The following is a 22,507-nucleotide window of genomic DNA, read 5'->3' as shown; positions in this document are numbered from 1 at the left end:
TGTGTAACAACTTTGTTCAGTTAGCTATCTAATTGTTGATTATCAGTTAGGGTTTTGAGGATCCAAATATCAATTCTTTGTAGGTTTGATTTGTCAAGAGTTTTGTTTTTTTTAATGAAAGAATCAAAATTTACTTTGTTTTGATGCTTCCTATGTTTATTGCTTAGTTTGCAGTTATTTTTTCTTTGGTTTTCATCTACTGATTGGTTTTAGGGATCGAGGATTGGGCTAGCACTCTTCACCATAGGTAGTTTTTAACTTTTTATATGTTTAAGTTTTTTTAATATAAATTTTGAGTGATGTTTCATTCTTAAGCCGTGGTTTTCTTTGCTTTGCAGTTTCAAGTTTCTATTTGCACAAAGAACTTTCAGACAGGGTATAACTTCTTCAGGTGTGTGCTTATATTTCTCAAATTTAGATTTCTCAAATCGCTATTGTTTATTAGATTTTCTTTCGATCTGATTCCAATTGAGTTCGATTTCGAACTTAAATTTATATTCGATTTTGATTTACATATGTCCTAATTTCTTTGAAGAAATTTAGAGATGAAGGTATTCAAGTTGGAGACTTTGAGTTCAGATTTCTTCAAATTCAATAGACTCATTTGTTGCCCCTCTCTCTCTTCTCTTTGTCTCTCTTAATCTCAATACTATTTCTCTCTTAAATTCAATATTATTTATTAGTTGAAGTTGACGCATCTTTTGTACCTCTCGAATGTTGAGGTTCAGATTAATTCTGGAAGGATTCCAATCTGGCAAAAGTCTAAACAACCTTTTATATTTTGGCAGCAAGATCCCTTTGCTTATCAGCATTGTCAAACATGTTTATGATCCTTTCATTTATGTCTTAGACATATTTCTATACAATGAGTCTGTCTGCGGTTGATGAGCCAAATAAAAAAATTAGTACTAGAGTGTGACATAGTTGTATTAATGGATCCCTAATTCTAATAAATTAAAGATTCTCAACCCTAATATGATTTAGGTGCTGTTTCAGATTTTGTGTTTCTCATTTTGGAAGTGATTAATATGTGCTCTGTAATTTTAAAAGTGATTAATAGGTGCTCTGTAAAGGTTCGTCTTATACATCTCTAAATGTAACCCATCTACTCCTTCCAGACCTCCTTAACTTAGAACTTTCCTGTTAGGTAAGTCAATTTCCCAAGGAAACATTTGATGCCTCTGGAGTTAGGTTGGTTCTCTTTTCCAAGCTTCAAATTTTAGTAATCATATCAAAAAATTGAGTTGGTTTTAAATAACTATAGTTATGCTTTTTGCATTCTACTATGCGTACATACATACATATAGAGAAGTTTTGAAAACCAAAAACGAACCAACATAACTGAAAAGGCCTGATCCAATTAATTTCAAATATCCCAAGAATCCACATATCATTGCAAAACCAAATTCATCACTTTTCAAAAAAGCATGGCAAGGGGAGTTTTTAGGATTATCATCTTAATATAGGCCAATGAGATTTGAAGTTGGAATAATTTTGTGGATACACATAATATCTTGATTCCTATTGGTTCTTCATTATGACCTGTGAGACATATATGCTTTAGAAATTTTAAATTTCCTGTTTTATTTTATCTTTGTTACATCAAGATTTTTTTGTTGGATTTGATGGTTAAGGTGAATTGAGTAATTAATCTATAATATGTCTTTTGATTTAATGGTTGTGAAAATATGATGATGTGGTGGTTATTATGATGGAAATGCATGTTAAAAAATTATGAATTTAACATGATTGAATTCCAACTTTCTTAAATTGATGGAATTATATACTCTTAATGTCAAACTTTCTTAACATCAGGTGATCAGTATGAATGGATTTGATATGGGAAGGTTAGCCTCTAAACTAAATCCCATTCCCAAGTGATGTTATGTGACAGAATTTATACCGCACTATGTCTTTAAAGGAAATGTTCATTAATTTATACTCATAGCTGCTGTAATTACATGTTAGTTTTATACTCTCTTTTTTTAAGAACTATGCATAGTAGTTGTTAAATATTATGACATTTGAAAATTCTTAATTCTATGATTGGGATATGATTATTGTGCATTCACTTTATTTAATTACAATTTACAAGTGATGGAAAATTTAAAATTAATTTATGCCACAATTGTTAGGCACTATGTTTCACTAAAATTCAAGATGAAGGTGAAGGCGATATCTGTATCCTTCTACACATGCATTTTGGAAAGTTTGATGATTCGCCTATATTTCGCCAATTGGTATGTTCATTCTAAATTTTTATATTTATTATCGTTATCATATGTTAACATTATGCCATAAAAAGCTGAAATCAACTTTTTTGTTTTGCTAGCTGATCTTATTGTCACATGTTATAATTTCACATTTTTTTTCCTCAATTTACAAATTATGGTTTACCATGGTGTGACTTTTTTTTTTATTTAGTTTTTCCCCGGTGCGGTTGATTTTCTTTTTAAATAAACGCATTTAGTGAAACATTTTTGGCATAATATAGATCAATGGAGGAACAAACCTGACCATTTATCAAGATAGAGAAACTTTTCTCTAAAACACCATCTGACCATTTATGCATTCGTTTTTCAAAGTTAATAATTCTGCAAAATGAGGGTTTATATTTCACTTTTTAAACAGTTTAAATTTTTTTTCACTTTTTAAAAACTGTAGACCAAACTTGTTTAAGCATAATTCAATTGATTGGTTTGAATAAGAATAATTTGTAAAACTTGGATTCATTCAGTATTTAAGGTTTAAGGCCATATATAGCTCAAACCACACATATGTTTTGTTATCTCATCATTATCATACATAATTCAAAACACACATAATATAAAATTTGACATAAACTTTACATGCTTAGTTAATAATGCCTAATGTTTTCGTCTATGCAGTACCTGGTCTGCCAACAGTTTTCAACTACGTAAGTCATTTTATTTAACTTTCTGTAAGTCCTTTTATTGTTCTGATCTTTAGCAAGAGGATCCTTCAACAAATCCAACTATCATTTGTTCACATTAACTTCTATTTTTCCAATTTCTAACAGATAAATGAAAACACACTACCAGAAGAAAGGAGGAACAAAGTGAAGAAACAAACCCATTAGATTAAATAAGTTCAACACTATTTATTTTTTCTTATGCTAGATAGGGTTGTAAATAGATTTATATAAGCACTATGACTTATAATTTATATTTCCAACTTTCTACATGTTTTATATAGTTTCAAAACCCGCAGCACCGCGCGGGCACTCTTGCTAGTAACATCTATATTCCTAAGGAAAAAGAATATAACACATATGCTTTTTTACGAAGAAATTGGCTGAAACTTCTCTAAATTATCTATATGTTTTTGCCCTTTTTTGGTATGATGCATATCACTACTGTATATACAACAACAACTACCAATAATTCGAGGGGTGTTTTGATACAGACGCCTCAGTTTTAAAATTCTTAGCTTTAACATTCATAACTTTTAGACTTTTGATTAAACATTCTTATCTAATTTTTAATAACAAAAATTACATATATTTGGTTTACAAATCAAATGACAAATTAATATCACCTAAATCTTAAAATCTAGGAGATATATTATCCCATAATTCATTTCAAACGACACTTTTCATTACTCAAATAAAAAAGATCATTAAAATTCTAAAAATATAACTAACATCCTATTAAACATAACATACCAATTATGGACATGATATATGAATGTACATATGTATTAAACATAACGTACCAATAACTTGGTACATAATTGGTACATTATATAATCTTATTTTTTGTACGTATTAATATATTGGTACATTACAGATTACTAATTTTGATATGTTATGTGATTCTTTTTTAAGGGTCATAATAACGTACCATGTACGTACCAAAGTTAGGTTAACGCATTGTACCCATGGTACATACTAAAACAAGAATCATATAACATATCAAAATTAGTAATCTGTAATGTACCAAAATATTAATACGTACCAAAACTAAGATTATGTAATGTACCAATTATGTACCAAGCTATCGGTACGTTATGTTTAATACATATATGCATTCATATATCATGTCCATAATTGGTACGTTATGTTTAATAGGATGCTAGTTGTATTTTTAGAATTTTAATGATATTTTTTATTTGAGTAATGAAAAGTGTCGTTTGAAATGAATTATGGGATAATATATCTCCTAGATTTTAGGATTTAGGTGATATTAATTTGTCATTTGATTGGTAAACCAAATATATGTAATTTTTGTTATTAAAAATTAGATAAGAATGTTTGATCAAAAATCTAAAAGCTATGACTGTTAAATCTAATAATTTCAAAACTGAGGTGCCTATATCAAAACACCCCAGTATTTTTGTGTAACTTTTTGTTTTTAAAGAAAGACAATTGGTGGCAAGCCACGGTTATCCATCCCTTCTGGGAGCTGGGAAGCCTCACAGGGGCATTTCATTGTATAACTATCATTTAGGAGTAGCTTCCATCTTTCGTATATGAAAATTAGCTCTCAGCAGACAATTTGAATGACCTATTAAGTTTTTAGTATGAAAATTAGCTCTCAGCCGACAATTTGAATGACCTATTAAGTTTTTAGTTTTTTTGTTAAGGGAAGGATAATAATGAATTAGATGATCAAGCTACACATAAGACTTGGTCATTGGTTTACCAAGGTAGCTTTACTCTCCAAACCCGCACACGATAGTAAAAAAAGAACCAAGACCTCAGGAATTAGCTATCAACTACAAAATTTGGCTACTTCCTTTCCGCTTAGAGCTATTAGAAAGGGTTAACTCCCCTATAGAAAAACCCTTTGTCCACTATTTCTGAAATTTTATTAAATAAAAAAAAGAGTGAAAAAAATAATAAATACAAGCTAGGGGACGAAGCCAAAACCTGCGAAGAAAAGAACAATACATCATCGAAAAAAGGAAACCGGATGAAGAAAGAAAAAAAAAATCCTCGAACTACAATCCCAAACCGAGCCAAGGGAAACTGTTGATAAATCACTGGATGATCAACTCCATAATTAGCTAAGCAATTTGTCACCTGAAGTTGTGATACACATTAATTTGAGAAGCGGAAGCCAGGCATGCCAGCAAAGTTAGAAAACAAAGCAACATGAATTACCAACTTAGGAGAATCATGCCAAACTAAATTAGGAAAAGATAGGCCTATGTTAGCAAAGTTATTTGCAACAACATTTCCCTCTCGAAGGATGTGTGAACAACAAAAATTCATCTCACGAATGCGGGCCAAAAAAGTAAACGGGTGCGAAGAAGTCAAGGAGGATCAAATCATCTAAACCTAGAATATAAGCAACACTAGAAGAGTCACTTTCCCAACAAAGACACGCCAACCCCTTTGATAAGCAAATTTTACACTAATAATAATTGTATAAAGTGCAGCAAAAGAAAGAATTGTGATGACCAATACCATGACAAAAACCACCAAGAAACTGACCACGACAATCTCTAAAACGCCCCAAAAGCAGCAAGATCAAGATTTTCTTTCGATAAACCATATGTATTAAGTTTAATCCAAGGATACCAAGGAGGAGAACATAACAAGGGAAAAATAGTAGAGGCCTTGGGAAAAATATGTTGAATCCCTAAGAAGAAATGATACGAGTATCTAAAACTTGAGAGTATCTTGTAATAAACCTCGCGCAGTGGACAAGGTTTGAAATAATGGACATGCAAAGACGATGGAAATAGATTGAATGAACCTAAAATTAAACTTATTTCAAGCTTTCTAAATAGCCGAAATAGTAAAAAAATTCGCAAAGACTCAAAGATTGATCAACTGAAGGGAAAAGCGATTACGCACAAAACCATCCCAAAAAATTGCCAAAGAATTTGAAACAAGCAAAGATGTACCAAATTAATACGCTAACCACTTGCAAAGTTGCTTAGAAAACTGGCAGCTGGAAAAAAAAGATGAGCAGTACATTCCTCATAAACATGACAAAGACAACAAATGGATGCCGAGGAAGTATCAGGTCGTTGCATTGTAACCTCACTAGGAAGTTTATCATGAAAAAAACGCCGAGTCAAATATAGTCTAGACAGAATGAAATACTACTAAATAACTTTTGCCCAAGCACAATCACTATGTCTCGTTCAAATTAGATCATAATCAAAAGATAAGGAAAAACTCCCAAAAAGAAATGGCTTCCCAAATCAATTTGTCATCGGTCGTTGTCAAGGGTACAAGATGATGGAAAATTTCATGAGCTTGAAAAATCTATAATGACCGACTCTGAGCTTGAATAACCTTTGAAACCTTTGAAACCCGATGAAGAATTGTAAAAGAAATTACCAATAATGAAGGGCTAATAATCAACTTGTTCACCCATTTATCAAACTAAAAACAAATTGGCCTTCCATCTCCAATAATCCAACGACTATTGATATTTAGAACAAGTAAAGCACCTTCAAACCACACTGCACAGATGATTGCAGATAGACATCTTGTTTTGCAAGGCGCGAGAGGAAAATTTTGGCAGGCAAAAGAACCTCACGAAGAAGAAGATTGCCAAGTAACCCTAGCCAAAATTGAGCAAAGCCGTCAAGTTAGCACTTTTAGAGAAAATGTTTTTGGATTCCAAAAGCACTTGAAGTGCTTTTTGCAAGAAGCACCAATTGTGTGCTTTTTCCAGTAAGCACTTTAAGTGTTTTTCACAGATTTACTTGTATTTTTACTAAGGATTGATTCCAAAAACATTTTCACCAAAAGCGCTTTCAGTTATTTAAAAAGTATATCCAAACGAGCTCCAAATCTCCAGGCCAAATAAAGTTTCGTAAAGCAAAAGAGATGCTTCAAAAGGCAAGCCAACCACTAATATACTGAGAAATTATGCAAAACTAAACTTTAATAAACTGACTACACTAATTAAACTCGTCCAGCAATAGAAAGAAGTTTTTCTTTCCGACCCAAGAGACGGGCTTTAGTCTTATCAACCAAAGATTAAAAGTGAATTCTCCTTGGCTTACCATGAAAAATTAGGACACTAAGATACGTGAAGGGAGCAACACCCAAATGAAGCCCAAAATGTCTCGAGTCAAAAGTCATATGATGAGAAGAGGTGAACCCAAGATAAAAAGTGCTCTTATGTGCATTAATAAATTGTCCAAAAGCACGACCATACTTGTCAAAGAAATCCCGCAAAGACCAAAAGGATCGAACATTCCCACAAGAGAAAATAAATAGGTCATCAGCGCTTAACACATGAGTGGGAGGGCAACAACCCTGCAAAGTTGAGATAGAAGTAATCCGCCTAGTAGAGTAAAGCAAATTTAAACCTCGGCTAAGAGCTTATCTTGAACAGAAAGTTTGCAACTACAAGTGGTCGTACTAAGTGATAGTGGCAGGCACCTCGAATTTACGGATAAGCCCCACAAAGTTACAATTAGCATTTAGATATAACCATCTGCTTAAAGAAATCTTGTACAAAAGTAATATTAGCCAATTCAACGATATCCCAACATGACTAATAGAAGGAACCAGAAAAACCATTAGGTCTGGGAAATGATCCATGAAAAAAAGAGCATTTCTAATTTCATCAACTGAAGTCAAACAAGAAATAGTATAATTTTCATCTTCACCAACTATAGTAACACCATAAACATCCTCAATTCCACTCGGAGTGAAGGGAGAATTATATAAGGAACGATAAAAGTTTACCACATGATCAGTAATCGCAACAAGATAAGAGAACACACTATCACCATCTAAAAGAGTAGTATTCTAGAAGAAGAATTCCTACATCACGCATAAGCATGGAAAAAAGTATGTTACGATCACCTTTAATAAGCCATAACTCGAGAATCAAGGACAACCATCTTGGCCACAACTTCCTTACAAATCTCTTTTGAGAGTTCAATTAGAATAGACAATATTTAAGTTTTTCCGTAGCAATAGTGACATTTCTATGGATATGACAAAATACATTAGGATTCCAATATTGAAGACAACGCTTAAGAATTTTAAGCTTGTGCGACAAAATAAACATAGGACACCCGTGAGCAATACTTGATTGCCAGCCCTTAGTCCTCACATCAGTGAAACCAGAATGTAAAGGTCACATGGACTGAAATAAAAAAGGTCGGCGTCCCCCAGGTATAGCATCAAAGGCCGAAAAAACAAGACAATTGTGATCTGAGACAACTCTTAGCAAAGCAGAATAACTAGTAAGATTCTAAAAGATGCTAAGCGCGCTAGTCAAATGGTGGGTTGGGACCTAGCGCCTAGACGGGAACCTATGTGGACGCCTAGCAAAACTAGGTAGATTTGAGTAAATTAATTATATAGTATATAAATTAGTTAAATTTAAACATTAAATAATATGTTATTTAAAGAAAAGAAAAAGGTATATATACATATGCAATATTAGAGTTTTAGGTACATAAGAATATATTATGGATTTTATAGTATAGTCTTAAAATTAAAAAGAATAATAAAACATTACAAAAAATAATAATAAATAAAAATTGATGTTGCGTTCAGAGAGGAAAGAAATAGAAGTAGTAAAAATGGAAATGGTGGGGACCATGGCAAAAGAGAGCGTGCAGCTATGAAACAGTGGAAAATTTTTAAAGGAAACTGTGGGATTAAAAAGATGGTTGGGACTAGCTCGGGTCATCTTCTTTCTCGCGTAACCCCAACTCTACAACAACAACAAAATTTAAATTCTGGCGTTATAACATTTGCCAGCCTAGCCCTTTCCAACCCCGTCCAAACCTGCATAGCTCCATCTAGTCTCACCTAATCCCGCCTAATATGCTTTCCAATTTTGTGGCTGCTTAAAATTTTCAAGACGCATTTATATGTGACCACGAACATCCCAATTATTAGTGCAAGTATACAAAGAACCAAAAGTGTCCATATGAGTAAAATCTCATAGCTCAGTAGTATTATGAAAAGGGATATTTTGGATGCGGTCCTTAATCCTTAACATTCTTTGACTAAAATCTTAATAGTATTCAAAGTTTGATCAAAGTCCCTTGACCTTGTACACCTCATTATATTACAATTAATGTTTATATTGTTATAGTTTTGACATTAATTGTTTGATATTTTATGAGATTTATAATCCTATAAATTTAAAATACCTCATTATAATACTATTAGAAACGGTTACAATAAAAAATTTCAAACATTTGATTGAATAAATGGATAAAAACTATGTAAAAATAAGAAATAATAAATGGCAAAAGAATGTATCCTTAGTGTTAAAAAAAATTGGTACATTCCACATATAACAAAGTGGTACATTAATAAAGAAGAATGGGTACATTATAAATAAATTAGGCTGCAAATAAAAGATTAAAAAATATGAGTACAAATGAATTTTTGAAAAAATATATGCGCTAAAAGAAATTAATACATGGGTACAAAATAAAACTAAAAAGAAAATACTACAAATTTAAAAAAATGTTGCAAATTAAAAGTGGGTACAAACTAAAAATATAAATATATGATACAAAGTTTAGGCATAAAACATAAATATACCGTATGTAATTTTTCTATCATTGATTAAATATACAATGTCACGTGACAGTATACATATGGGTACAAACACAAATAAAACTTTAAAAAATATGGGCACAAAAAGAAACTAATATATGGGTACAAATTAAAAATGAAAAAAAAATTTGGTACAAATTAAAAATAGGTACAAACTAAAAATAAAAATATATGATAGAAAATTAACCATAAATATAAATATAATAATTGTAACATTTTTAACACTAAAGGAATATATTTAAAAATAAAAATATGTTATTATTCAAATAATTAATGATGTTATCCCAAGGACCTTGATAAAAAATTGAAAATAAATAGGATTTTAATCAATGGAGTAGTAAAAAGAAGAATGTGAATCTAATTTCTTCTTATAAAAATCTTCACATATGAGCTCAAAGGATAGCATTAAAATCACCAATTGTCATCTAGGGTATAGTAGTATGAGAGCGAACTTTTCCAAAAGATCACACCACAAGTCGCGACGACGACTAGAAGTAGTAACCGCATAAACAATAATGAAATGAGAAAGGACACCACAAAAAAAAAAAAAAAAAAAAAAAAAAAAAAAAAAAAAAGCCTGAGGCCAACTCCAAACCTGGGCTAAAAACCAAATTTTTAGCCCAAAATTCCCCCAAACACCCCCAACCCAAGCTAAAATATTGGGCTAAAAGGGGAATGCTAAAGTTGGGCCAAATCCCCCCCCCCCCAAACGTGTGGACTCGCCCCGTTTTGGGCCACTCTCGGCCCGCCAACTCGCGCACGCGCCCCACTCGGGCAAGTTGCAACCGAAGCCCGACAGGAAGGGGGCCCAGCGTCAGGGCCTTGTCGGCCACTCACCCGAGCCCAACGACTCTTTTCAAAATCGAACGACCAGCATTTAAGGACCGTTGGTTAATCCAACGGTCCAGATTCAAATTTCATTTTTAAAAAATATGTTATTTTAAAATACATTGAATCCAACGGTTGAGATTGAATATAATCAAATCTAACAGTAAAAAAAAAGATCTAACGGCCCAAATTTAAATCCAACGGCTAAAATAATTAAAAAAAGTTATTTAACTCAAAATTCACCAAAAAACTCTATAAATACCTATGTATTTGTTCAAACATCCACACAAAACTCAATTTTCTCGTATAATTCTTCCAATTTATCTTTCTACCATTTCTTTCCATTTCCAAATTGTTCAACATGGCAAGAGAGCATGTTAGAGGTCGTAATTGGACCTGTGAGGAAGATGTTGCTTTATGCTTGGCATGGGTTTCTGTTAGCGAAGATGGTGTAGTTGGCACAAATCAAAATAAAAAGGTTTTGTGGAATAAAATCATTGCAAAGTTTCAAGAAAACTGCAACGGCGGAGGGCGGGACGGTGGTGGTGTTTATGATCGGTGGAAGACTATCAACAAAGCATGCACTTTATGAAAGGGAAGCTTGGAGAGAGTCATGGTTGACATGCCTAGTGGAAGGAGCGCCATAGAAATTGTGAGTTTTTTTCTTGATATTTTATTTGTCATGTACATAATATTATTTTGCAACTAATTATTTTTATGTATTTTTTGCATAGGGTGACAAAGCAATGGAAATTTACAGGACAAGAGTAACACCAAAAAATCAAGTTTTTAAGTCCCAACATGCTTGGGACGTCCTCAAGGATTGTCCGAGGTGGGCAACTGATGCAGACCAACAATGGGGAAGATTATTTCAACGTGAAGCTGCATCGAGAAATGAAGGTGTCGATGAAATGACCCCATCTCCTTCTTTACCAAGGCCCCCAGGAAGAGATAAGTAAAAGGAAGCAAAGAGAAAAGGGAAGTCCCAAGATTCGACGAGTGGAGACTTTGCTACCGGAATTGCAAAATTGCACGAAACTCATAGCGCTCGCCAAGAAGAAGCAGCCCAAATGCGTTTGCAAATGAAGGAAATCTCGGATATGAAGGAAAATAGGTTTGAAATTGAATTCATGATGAAGGACCTCAGTAAATACACTCCAGAGAGGACGAAGTTCTTACGTGATAAGCAAAAGGAAATTATGCGAAAGTCTACCTCAAGGAGTATGTTTCAAGATGATGAATCCTCTAAACCCTATATCCCAACATTTCAACGAAGTCTATCACCAAGTGAAGATGGTGGATATGATCGTTAAGTTTATGTAGTGTATGAATTATGTGTTTTATTAATTAAGTTTATTAATTGTTGTTTGTATTAAGTTTATGTTGTTTATTATGTGGTTTATGTACTTTATTAAATTTATGTCTTATTAATTATTGTTTCTATTTAATCTAGATGTCTTCAATAATTATTGTACTTATTATTCCACACTTTGTGAAAAATTTAATGATTTTTCAATATTTATCGGAATTTAAATTTTTTTAGATTAAAATGTTCATAAAATTAATTTACAATAGTCTACATATTTATTTTTAAAAAAAAAATTTGATTTAAGAAAAAAATTAACCTAAGTTCATTCTTTAATAATTCCTGGCTAAAATTTTAGGCCAGAAGGGTTGAAGCAGAAAAGATGTTTCTGGGCTAAAAGCCAAATTTTCCGAGCTAAAAAATTTGGCTTTTAGCCCAAGGGTTGGAGATGGTTTGAAAAGTAATATGTTGGTCTACAGAAGAAATCATGGAAGAAGCAACGATTCGTAGAATACAAAACCTAAGTATTAGTCAGCAAGTTACCTCTATTATTAACGGTAATTAAACGAAGACCCAAAGAATCCTAATACATAGGAGAAATAGAATCAAAAGTAACCATAAGTTCAAAAATGCAAACCAGATCTAAATGATGAGAAAGCAAGCATTGGAAAGCTTCATACGTGCATTAGAATTACAAATACCATGAAAATTTCAGTAAAGTAGCTTCATTTTGAAGTAGAAATAACTTGTCTTTCTGCTTTTGGTGATACAAGTTCCTCTAGTCTAGTAACGTCAACTTTCTACTTCTTTTTTTTTTTTTTTTTTTTTTTTTTTTTTGAAGAAACTGATTTCATTCAAAACCAGGGCCAAAGCCAAAGAGAACAGGAAGCCCACACAGAGGAGCAACAAAGGAAACAACAGACACAAAGCAGAGGAGGAGGGTACAAACACCAACAGACGCTGCCCCAAGAGCTAGACGTCGCCTCCTCCACTGCAGGGAACCAAAAAGGAATGTTAAGGGGGGCAAGGAAGCCCATCTTTGTTCAAAACATGCACCAACGAAGATGGAGGAGTGTTAATCCAGGTTAGACCGCACATCTCCGTATTTCTTCTCGACGCCAAACAGTGCGCCGTCATGTTGGCCGATCTCTTAACCCAAGACCAGCGGCAACATTGGAAGGATTCCGCAATCCGACGAATCTTTGCCCGAATGGGAAAAGCCTCCCAACTGCCAGAAGAAGTCGCCTTCTCCAGAATAGAAATATTCTCCTTCGAATCCGATTCCAAAATTACCTGAGGCAATCCCAACGAAACAGCCACTTCACAACCACAGAGAATTGCATAAGCCTCCGCCGCTTCAGCATTAGCTGCCAAAATTTCCATCCTCCGAGCCGCCACAAAGCAGCCCTCATGGTCCCGAATAACCACTCCAGCAAACCCCCTTTTTGATAACATTGTCCAACTGGCATCCACATTCACTTTCCAGAAAGGGGCATACGGAGGGGACCAACGATCCAAAGAGGGAGAAACAGGAGGAGAGGACCGGACAAGACCCATAGGCGCACAAGAGGCCTCCAAAAAAGATCCAACAGAGTTTGAAATAGCCAAAATGAGCTGCTGAGGTGATGGTTTCTTTTGATTGAAAATAAGAGCACACCTGGCCTTCCAAATATGCCAGCAAGTAAACGCTGCATAGGACAGGAGCCGCATTATTTCATCCTTAGACCCCAACTGGGCCTCGAAGAAAGAAGCCAGCCAAGCAGCCAAAGAAGAAAAGCTTTCCCTGTTCACCCTATAGCTTAAGCTGCCACCAAACCAAATGGGCTCAACCCACGGGCACAAAAAGAACAAGTGTTCCACAGATTCCTCTTGAGCATGGCAAATAGGGCAAAGTGGGGAAGGGGAGCAGCGACGGATAAACAGCACATCCATGGTAGCAAGGGCACGATGTAACGCCCTCCACATAAAATTACGAATCTTAGGAGGAGTCGCCAATTTCCATATAGCTTTCCAAACCTTAGAATGAATTAAGTAGGAGGAGGAGGTGCCGCGACCAGTAAAGGGCATCGAGCAAGCTTTCTTCCAGTGATATCCTGACTTCACAGTATAAATCCCATTTCTAGTACCCGGCCAAACAAGCCGATCCTCCAATAATGGGTCACCAATACAAGTATCCAGGATTGCGGAAAAGTCCTCAGGAGAAATGAAAGGCTGAAGGAAGTCCAGGTCCCAAGTACCCGAAGAGTCACTGATGAGAGTACCCACTCTCAGATTCCTGGACACCGGAACCGCTGAAATCGGCAATGGATGTCCCTCAGGGATAGAGGGAATCCACATGTCCATCCACACACGGGTCGTTCTACCATTCATTATTTGCCAATGGGCTCCCTGCAAGAGAACTTCGCGACCAACAAGTAAACTGGACCAGCCCCAGGACGCCCTTCCCCCACGAATAGCATCAAGAAAAGAACCGTTAGGGAAATATCTAGCCTTGAGGATTTTTGCCCACAATGAATCGGGATCCTGAATAAGACGCCAACATTGCTTAGCAAGTAGAGCATCATTGAATTCCTTAAAACCTCTAAAGCCCATCCCCCCTGCTTGCTTAGGGAGTCCCAACAAATCCTTGGAGACCCAATGAATTCTCTTTTCCCCACCTTTCTGACCCCACCAGAAAGCAGCAATTAAAGAATCCATCTCTGAACATAAAGTTGCCGGAAATTTAAAAAAATTCATAGGGTAAGCGGGGATGGCTTGAAGCACAGCCTTAATCATCACTTCTTTTCCGGCTTGTGAGAGCGTATTCTGCTTCCAGTCTTGAATTTTCTCCAAAATCCTCCCTTTAACAAAAGCCAGGCTTTGTTTTTTTGAACGGCCCCAGGATGAAGGAAGGCCAAGATACAGTCCGGGGTTCTCCGCAGATGGCATTCCCATCACAGTGCAAAGCTCAGCAGAGAGGCTATTGGGAACATTTGCACCAAAGAACATACAGGATTTCTGAACATTCACCTGTTAACCAGACGCCAAACAGTAGTTGCTAATAAGCCTATTCAGAGTACTACAATTCTGTTGATCAGCCTTGAGGAAAAGAAGGGTGTCATCCGCGAAAAACAAATGGGAAATAATCGGACATCCGGCATGCAGAGAGATGCCAATGAGTTGCCGCCTGTCAACCGCCATTTGGAGAAGTCTGGAGAAAACATCACTAACAAGGATGAATAGGTACGGAGATAAAGGATCACCCTGACGGATACCCCGTGATGGAGTAAACTTCCTCCCTGGTTGACCATTAAGAATCACCGCAAAGTCAACAGTTTTTACACACCCCATCACTAAGTTCCTCCAAAGAGAACAGAAACCCATCCTTTCCATCACCGCCTCCAAGAAATCCCATTCAACTCGATCATACGCTTTGTGCATATCAAGCTTAATCCCCATTTCAAACTTATATTTCGCTTTCCTCAAATGCAGAAAATGGAACATCTCATGAGCAATGCCAATGTTATCCTGAATTTGTCTCCCAGAAACGAAAGCACTCTGCATAGGAGAAATCAAATCCGGAAGGATAGGTTTGAGACGATTCGCAAGGACTTTAGAGACAATCTTGTAGGAGTAATTACATAAGCTGATGGGTCGAAATTGCCCCACAGAAACAGGATTCTTAACTTTCGGGACGAGCACAATATAAGTAGAATTGAGACGTTTTGGGGAGCAGGCCCCCTGCATGTAATCCTGCACAATACAGTTAACATCATCAAGAAGAGTATTCCAGAATGTTTGATAGAAAATACCCTGGAACCCGTTAGGACCAGGGGCTTTAAGGCCACCCATTTGGAAGGCAGCTAGTTTAATTTCCTCCACACCGACCGGCCTGGTCAGCTCCTCATTCATCTGATCACTCACCATATGTTGGATGCAGTGCAGAGACTGTCCCCAATCTCTTAGACCCGAGGAGGTGAAAAGATTGATATAATGATCCTCGAAGGTATGGCGAATAGAATCCTGGTTTTCCACCCATCCTTGCCTCCCATCCTGGAGTTTGACTACACAATTTCTTCTCCTGCGTTGCAAAGTGGATTGATGAAAGAAAGCAGTATTCGCATCACCTTCCTGAAGCCACTTCACCCTTGATCGTTGAAGCCAATAGCTTTCCTCAATCTCCCATAGTCTTCCAATGCTCACTGTTAACTCCTGAATTTGCTCAAAGTTTTGATTCCAATTATATTGAAGATCCCCCAACTGATTTAGGAGACAATCGAGCTCGATACCTCTCGACTTGAAGGCATTTCTACTCCAGCAGGATAGTTGGGACCTGCATTGGTGCATCTTCTTTTGCCATCTCGCAATACCGTCTCCTGAATACTGGCGCCTCCAACAACTTTCCACAATCTCTTTACATTTCTCCTCCTTTGCCCAGAACGCTTCAAATCGAAACACTTTCTTCGGTTTATGACCATGAGGCTGACTCTGAATAATGAGGGGGCAGTGATCTGACCCAATAACAGGTTCGTGAATGACCAAGGAGTTTGGCCAACACTCCTGCCACAGCTTGTTTGACAGAACACGATCCAATCTCTCCTCCACGAGCTGCCCATTTCTCATACCTCTCCAAGTAAACGGAGGTCCCTTAAATTCCATATCCATTAACTCCGAAGAGTTAAGGAACTCCTCCAGAAACCACGGCCTATTATAGTTCAGATCCGCCCCCCCCGATTTCTCATAATCCCAGAGTATCTCATTGAAGTCCCCACCGCAAAGCCAGGGAATGTTGGATGGTTTAAACCAGGTATGCATCCACCCCCAGAAAGCTTCCTTCTCAGCCCGATATGAAGTACCATACACCCACGTAACACGCGTCCAACCCTCAGAGTCCACAAGCTTAAACCGAGCATCAATACTGTACTTAGAAGAGAACCCCACTTCCACATCTACCGATTCGTCCCACCACATACTTAACCCCCCAGCTCTCCCGATTGGTGAGACATGAAAGCCCTTCGAAAACCCCAAACGCCTACGAACGCCATCAACTCTATGATCTTTCATTTTGGTTTCAGAGAGAAAGATCATAGCGGGTCTGTGTTTTCTGATTAGCCCATAAAGGGCCCGAACTACCGTGTCCGACCCGAGACCACGGCAGTTCCAAGTAAGTGTATCATGGTACTTCTGCGGCTGTTGAGGGCCAGCCGCCACCACCCTGCGAACCTTCGCCGTTCGTTCCTACAATCAGAATAAAGTCCTCCTGCTCCGAAGTGACTTCAAGTCGTTCCTGCAAGTTTAAGGGGACTGCCTGTGACGCATCTGTTATGGAACTGGATTGTCCCTTCTCCAAGCCGCTTGTCCTCTGAGGTAAAATGTCTCATGCCTGCTTTGTTTTCTTGTGTGAATAAGGACCAATCTCCATAAACTCCCGCTTTGATCCTCTTTTGTTGCTGTTCACCTCATTCACAACAGTGTACACCATATTTGGAATAACCAGTTGTATGCTATTTCGCCCTGGGTCGGGACGACTAGGCCCATCACTCGCAATTATCTCTTGAATTCTCGTCGCCTGGGGGAACTGACTTGGGCTTGGAAAATGGACCAAATGTGTTGACTGAGGGCCCAAATGGCCTAAATCCACAACCAACAACAACAACAACAACAACAACAAAGCCTTTTCCCACTAAGTGGGGTCGGCTATATGAATCCTAGAACGCCATTGCGCTCGGTTTTGTGTCATGTCCTCCGTTAGATCCAAGTACTCTAAGTCTTTTCTTAGAGTCTCTTCCAAAGTTGTCCTAGGTCTTCCTCTACCCCTTCGGCCCTGAACCTCTGTCCCGTAGTCACATCTTCGAACCGGAGCGTCAGTCGGCCTTCTTTGCACATGTTCAAAATCACCGGAGCCGATTTTCTCTCATATTTCCTACAATTTCGGCTACTCCTACTTTACCTCGGATATCCTCATTCCCAATCTTATCCTTTCTCGTGTTCCCACACATCCCACGAAGCATCCTCATCTCCGCTACACCCATTTTGTGTACGTGTTGATGCTTCACCACCCAACATTCTGTGCCATACAACATCGCTAGCCTTATTGCCGTCCTATAAAATTTTCCCTTGAGCTTCAGTGGCCTACGACGGTCACACAACACGCCGGATGCACTATTTCCATCCAGCTCGTATTCTATGGTTGGGATCTCCATCTAATTCTCCGTTCTCTTGCAAGATAGATCCTAGGTAGCGAAAACGATCGTTTTTTGTGATCTTCGCTAGATTGCGCCGGTCATTAGTATGGATAAGTATATAAATGGATAGAGATAGGAAAGCAAACACAAGATGTACGTGGTTCACCCAGATTGGCTACGTCCACGGAATAGAAGAGTTCTCATTAATTGTGAAGGGTTTACACAAGTACATAGGTTCAAGCTCTCATTTAGTGAGTACAAGTGAATGATTTAGTACAAATGACATTAGGAAATATTGTGGGAGAATGATCTCGTAATCACGAAACTTCTAAGTATCGGAGTGTGGTGTCGTCTTGACTTGCCTTATCTGTCTCATAGGTAGATGTGGCATCTTCTCTGGAAGTACTCTTCCTCCATCCAGGGGTGGTATCTTTAACTGGTGGAGATGCACAAGGTAATGTATCAATTTCACTTGAAGCTTACTTGTAGTTTCAGGCTTGGTCAAGCGCGATACAAACCATGTAGTAGGAGTCCCCGAAGTCGCCGAGCTAGGGGGTCTGCTGAAAGAGGTGACAGACAAGGTAAGCAATCAGAGCTCCGACTGATTGTTCACCTTCTCCCCATCTTGCAGCAGCATGAAGGATAAAGAGAAGAAAAATGAGAAGAGATGATATGAGATACTTTTGCTTTTGAAGAAGTAACTTTCCACAGGCTTATTCTTGAACTGAGCTGGAGGGTTTTCTGGTTTCCTCCAGAGTATAAGGCCGACTGAAGAATTTGAGGGTCAAAACAAGTCCATCAAATCTAGAGTACGTTCCACCCTGCTGATATGGGATACTTTTGCTTTTGACAGAGTAATGAATGTATCGGCACGTGTGCTGTTACGCTTGTCTCCACATGCTTCCTTGTATCCTTCGCACTTGCCCTATCTGTTCCTCAAGCAGATGCGGAATCTTCCCTGGAAACATAAGATGTTGAAGATGAGTACTCGAGAGCAATGCCAGGTAAGTAATCAGGTAAGGGGTTCCAGGAAGTCAGTTCCTGGCTGGAAGCTTGATTCCAAGTGCTGACTGATTGCTCTCTTTCTCCTTGTCTTGCAGGTAAAAACAAGGCCAAAAGAAAAGACAGGGAAAAAGCATGATATGGGATACTCTTGCTTTTAACCCTGATGATATGAGATATTCTTGCTCTAGTATAGCTTGTTTGCAGAGGTATTATCGGGGGGAAAGAAAGCTGAATATTTCGAAAGGCTTCGTTGGGAGTGCCCTCTCAGATATGATGAAGGGTTGAGCATTTTTGCAGGTCTGCATGTCCGTTGGGGATGGAGGTCGACATATATAGGAGTCTCCCTAACAACAAGTAGTAATGCTATTCCTTTACCCTGCTTGGTCATAGCACGGTAGTGGGAGCTACCAGTTTCACATGTTTTAACTCTGTCAGAGCACTTTGAAAAAGTGGTCTGTGGTATCTGGCTCTCGAGATTCGGAGAACAATGCCTCTTCGATTTTTGAGAAAGCAATCATGCTGGGGGTATGACTCTCGAGATTCGGAGAGCAGTGTCTCTTCGATTTTTGAGGAAGTAATCATGTTGGGAGTCTGGCTCTCGAGATTCGGAGGGCGGTGCCTCTTCGATTTTGGAGCAAGCAATCTTGTTGGGAGTGTTGTCTCGAATGTGAGTAAAGGTTGAGCATGTTTGCTAGTCTACCTTGCCACGAAGCACAAAGGTTGACACACAGGGACTTTCCAATTATCCAGCAATGGTACTGTTCCTTTACCCTCTCTTCGATTTTGAGAAAGTAGTCATGTTGGGAGTCTGGCTCTCGAGATTCGGAGGACGGTGCCTCTTCGATTTTGGAGCAAGCAATCTTATTGGGAGTGTTTTCTCGAATGTGAGTAAAGGTTGGGCATGTTTGCTAGTCTACCTTGCCACGAAGCACAGAGGTTGACACACAGGGACTTTCCAATTATCCAGCAGTGGTACTGTTCCTTTACAGTTGTGGGTAATAATATGGTAGCTAGACCTTCAAAATTTATGTGTCTAAACTTTTGTTAGTGCTGTTTCTTTGCTATTCTTTTACCTTTCTTGGTCAGAGCGATGTAGTGGGAGCTGCAAGCTTCACGTGCTCAACTTTGGCAAAGTTATTTGTGGTACCCATGAGCTATTGTTGCGTGTGGGAAGTGGGTGATTGAACAGTAAGATTCATGTGCTTTCTACTTCACCAGAAGTCTTCGACAGAATGCCCATAATTTCTGCAAAGCTGAGTGTGCGTGTGACAGGTGCTGACAAGGCTAGAAAAGTAGGTGCCTCTTCGATTTCTGAGATCGGCCCTCGTGGTCTCTGAGCAGCCCAGCTTTTGAGAAAGCGAGCGCCTCTTCGATTGATTCGGAGAACGATGCCTCATCGATTTTTGAGAAAGCAATCATGCTGGGGGTCTGGCTCTCGAGATTCGGGGAGCAGTGTCTCTTCGATTTTTGAGAAAGTAATCATGTTGGGAGTCTGGCTCTCGAGATTCGGAGGGCGGAGCCTCTTCGATTTTGGAGCAAGCAATCTTGTTGGGAGTGTTTTCTCGAATGTGAGTAAAGGTTGGGCATGTTTGCTAGTCTACCTTGCCACGAAGCACAGAGGTTGACACACAGGGACTTTCCAATTATCCAGCAATGGTACTGTTCCTTTACCCTCTCTTCGATTTTTAAGAAAGTAGTCATGTTGGGAGTCTGGCTCTCGAGATTCGGAGGACGGTGCCTCTTCGATTTTGGAGCAAGCAATCTTATTGGGAGTGTTTTCTCGAATGTGAGTAAAGGTTGGGCATGTTTGCTAGACTACCTTGCCACGAAGCACAGAGGTTGACACACAGGGACTTTCCAATTATCCAGCAGTGGTACTGTTCCTTTACCCTTGTGGGTAATAATATGGTAGCTAGACCTTCAAAATTTATGGGTCTAAACTTTGTTAGTGCTGTTTCTTTGCTATTCTTTTACCCTTCTTGGTCAGAGCGATGTAGTGGGAGCTGCAAGCTTCACGTGCTCAACTTTGGCAGAGAACTTTGGCAAAGTTATCTGTGGTACCCATGAGCTATTGTTGCGTGTGGGAAGTGGGTGATTGAACAGTAAGATTCATGTGTTTTCTACTTCCCCAGAAGTCTTTGACAGAATGCCCATAATTTCCGCAAAACTGAGTGTGCGTGTGACAGGTGCTGACAAGGCTGGAAAAGGCTGGAAAAGTAGGTGCCTCTTCGATTTCTGAGATCGGCCCTCGTGGTCTCTGGGGAGCCCAGCTTTTGAGAAAGCGAGCGCATCTTCGATTTTTGAGATCGGCCTTCGTGGTCTTTGAGCAGCCCAACTTTTGAGAAAGCAAACGCATCTTCGATTTCTGAGATCAACCTTCGTGATCTCTAAGCAGCCCAGCTTTTGAGAAAGCAAACGCCTCTTCGATTTCTGAGCAGGCGCCTCTTCGATTTCTGAAGCTTCGTCGAGTGCAGATTTTTATAGGGGCTGGCATTAAGTTCCAAAGCACACTTGAATCTCCACCAGTAGAAGCTTCATTCTTGCACTTCTAAGATCTTGATTTGTCCGACCTCTTCTCTCTTCAACACCTATAGTTCATGCAATTTTGTACGTCGCCCTTATTCTTGTAGATAGGCACCAAAGTGCTCATTCGCCACTCATTTGGCATCTTCTTCGTTTTCAAAATCCTATTGAAAAGGTCAGTGAGCCATGTTATACCTGTCTCTCCCAAAAGTTTCCACACTTCGATTGGTATATCGTCTGGGCCTATTGCTTTTTTATGCTTCATCTTCTTCAAAGCTACAACCACTTCTTCCTTCCGGATTCGACGATAAAAAGAGTAGTTTCTACACTCTTCTGAGTTACTCAACTCCCCTAAAGAAGCACTCATTTCATGTCCTTCATTGAAAAGATTATGAAAATAACCTCTCCATCTGTCTTTAACCGCGTTCTCTGTAGCAAGAACCTTTCCATCCTCATCCTTGATGCACCTCACTTGGTTTAGGTCCCTTGTCTTCTTTTCCCTTGCTCTAGATAGTTTATAGATATCCAACTCTCCTTCTTTGGTATCTAGTCGTTTATACATATCGTCGTAAGCCGCTAACTTAGCTTCTCTGACAGCTTTTTTCGCCTCTTGCTTCGCTTTTCTATACCTTTCACCATTTCCATCAGTCCTCTCCTTGTATAAGGCTTTACAACATTCCTTCTTAGCCTTCACCTTTGTTTGTACCTCCTCATTCCACCACCAAGATTCCTTTTGGTGTGGGGCAAAGCCCTTGGACTCTCCTAATACCTCTTTTGCTACTTTTCGGATACAACTAGCCATGGAATCCCACATTTGGCTAGCTTCCCCCTCTCTATCCCACACACATTGGGTGATTACCTTCTCTTTGAAAATGGCTTGTTTTTCTTCTTTTAGATTCCACCATCTAGTCCTTGGGCACTTCCAAGTCTTGTTCTTTTGTCTCACTCTTTTGATATGTACATCCATCACCAACAAGCGATGTTGATTAGCCACGCTCTCTCCTGGTATAACTTTGCAATCCTTACAAGTTATACGATCCCCTTTCCTCATTAGAAAAAAATCTATTTGTGTTTTTGACGACCCACTCTTGTAGGTGATCACATGTTCTTCTCTCTTCTTAAAGAAGGTGTTGGCTAAGAAGAGATCATATGCCATTG

The sequence above is a fragment of the Malus domestica genome, chromosome 14, assembly GCF_042453785.1.
Source record: "Malus domestica chromosome 14, GDT2T_hap1".
Lineage (NCBI taxonomy): Eukaryota > Viridiplantae > Streptophyta > Magnoliopsida > Rosales > Rosaceae > Malus > Malus domestica.
Note: the sequence above shows the minus strand (reverse complement) of the source record.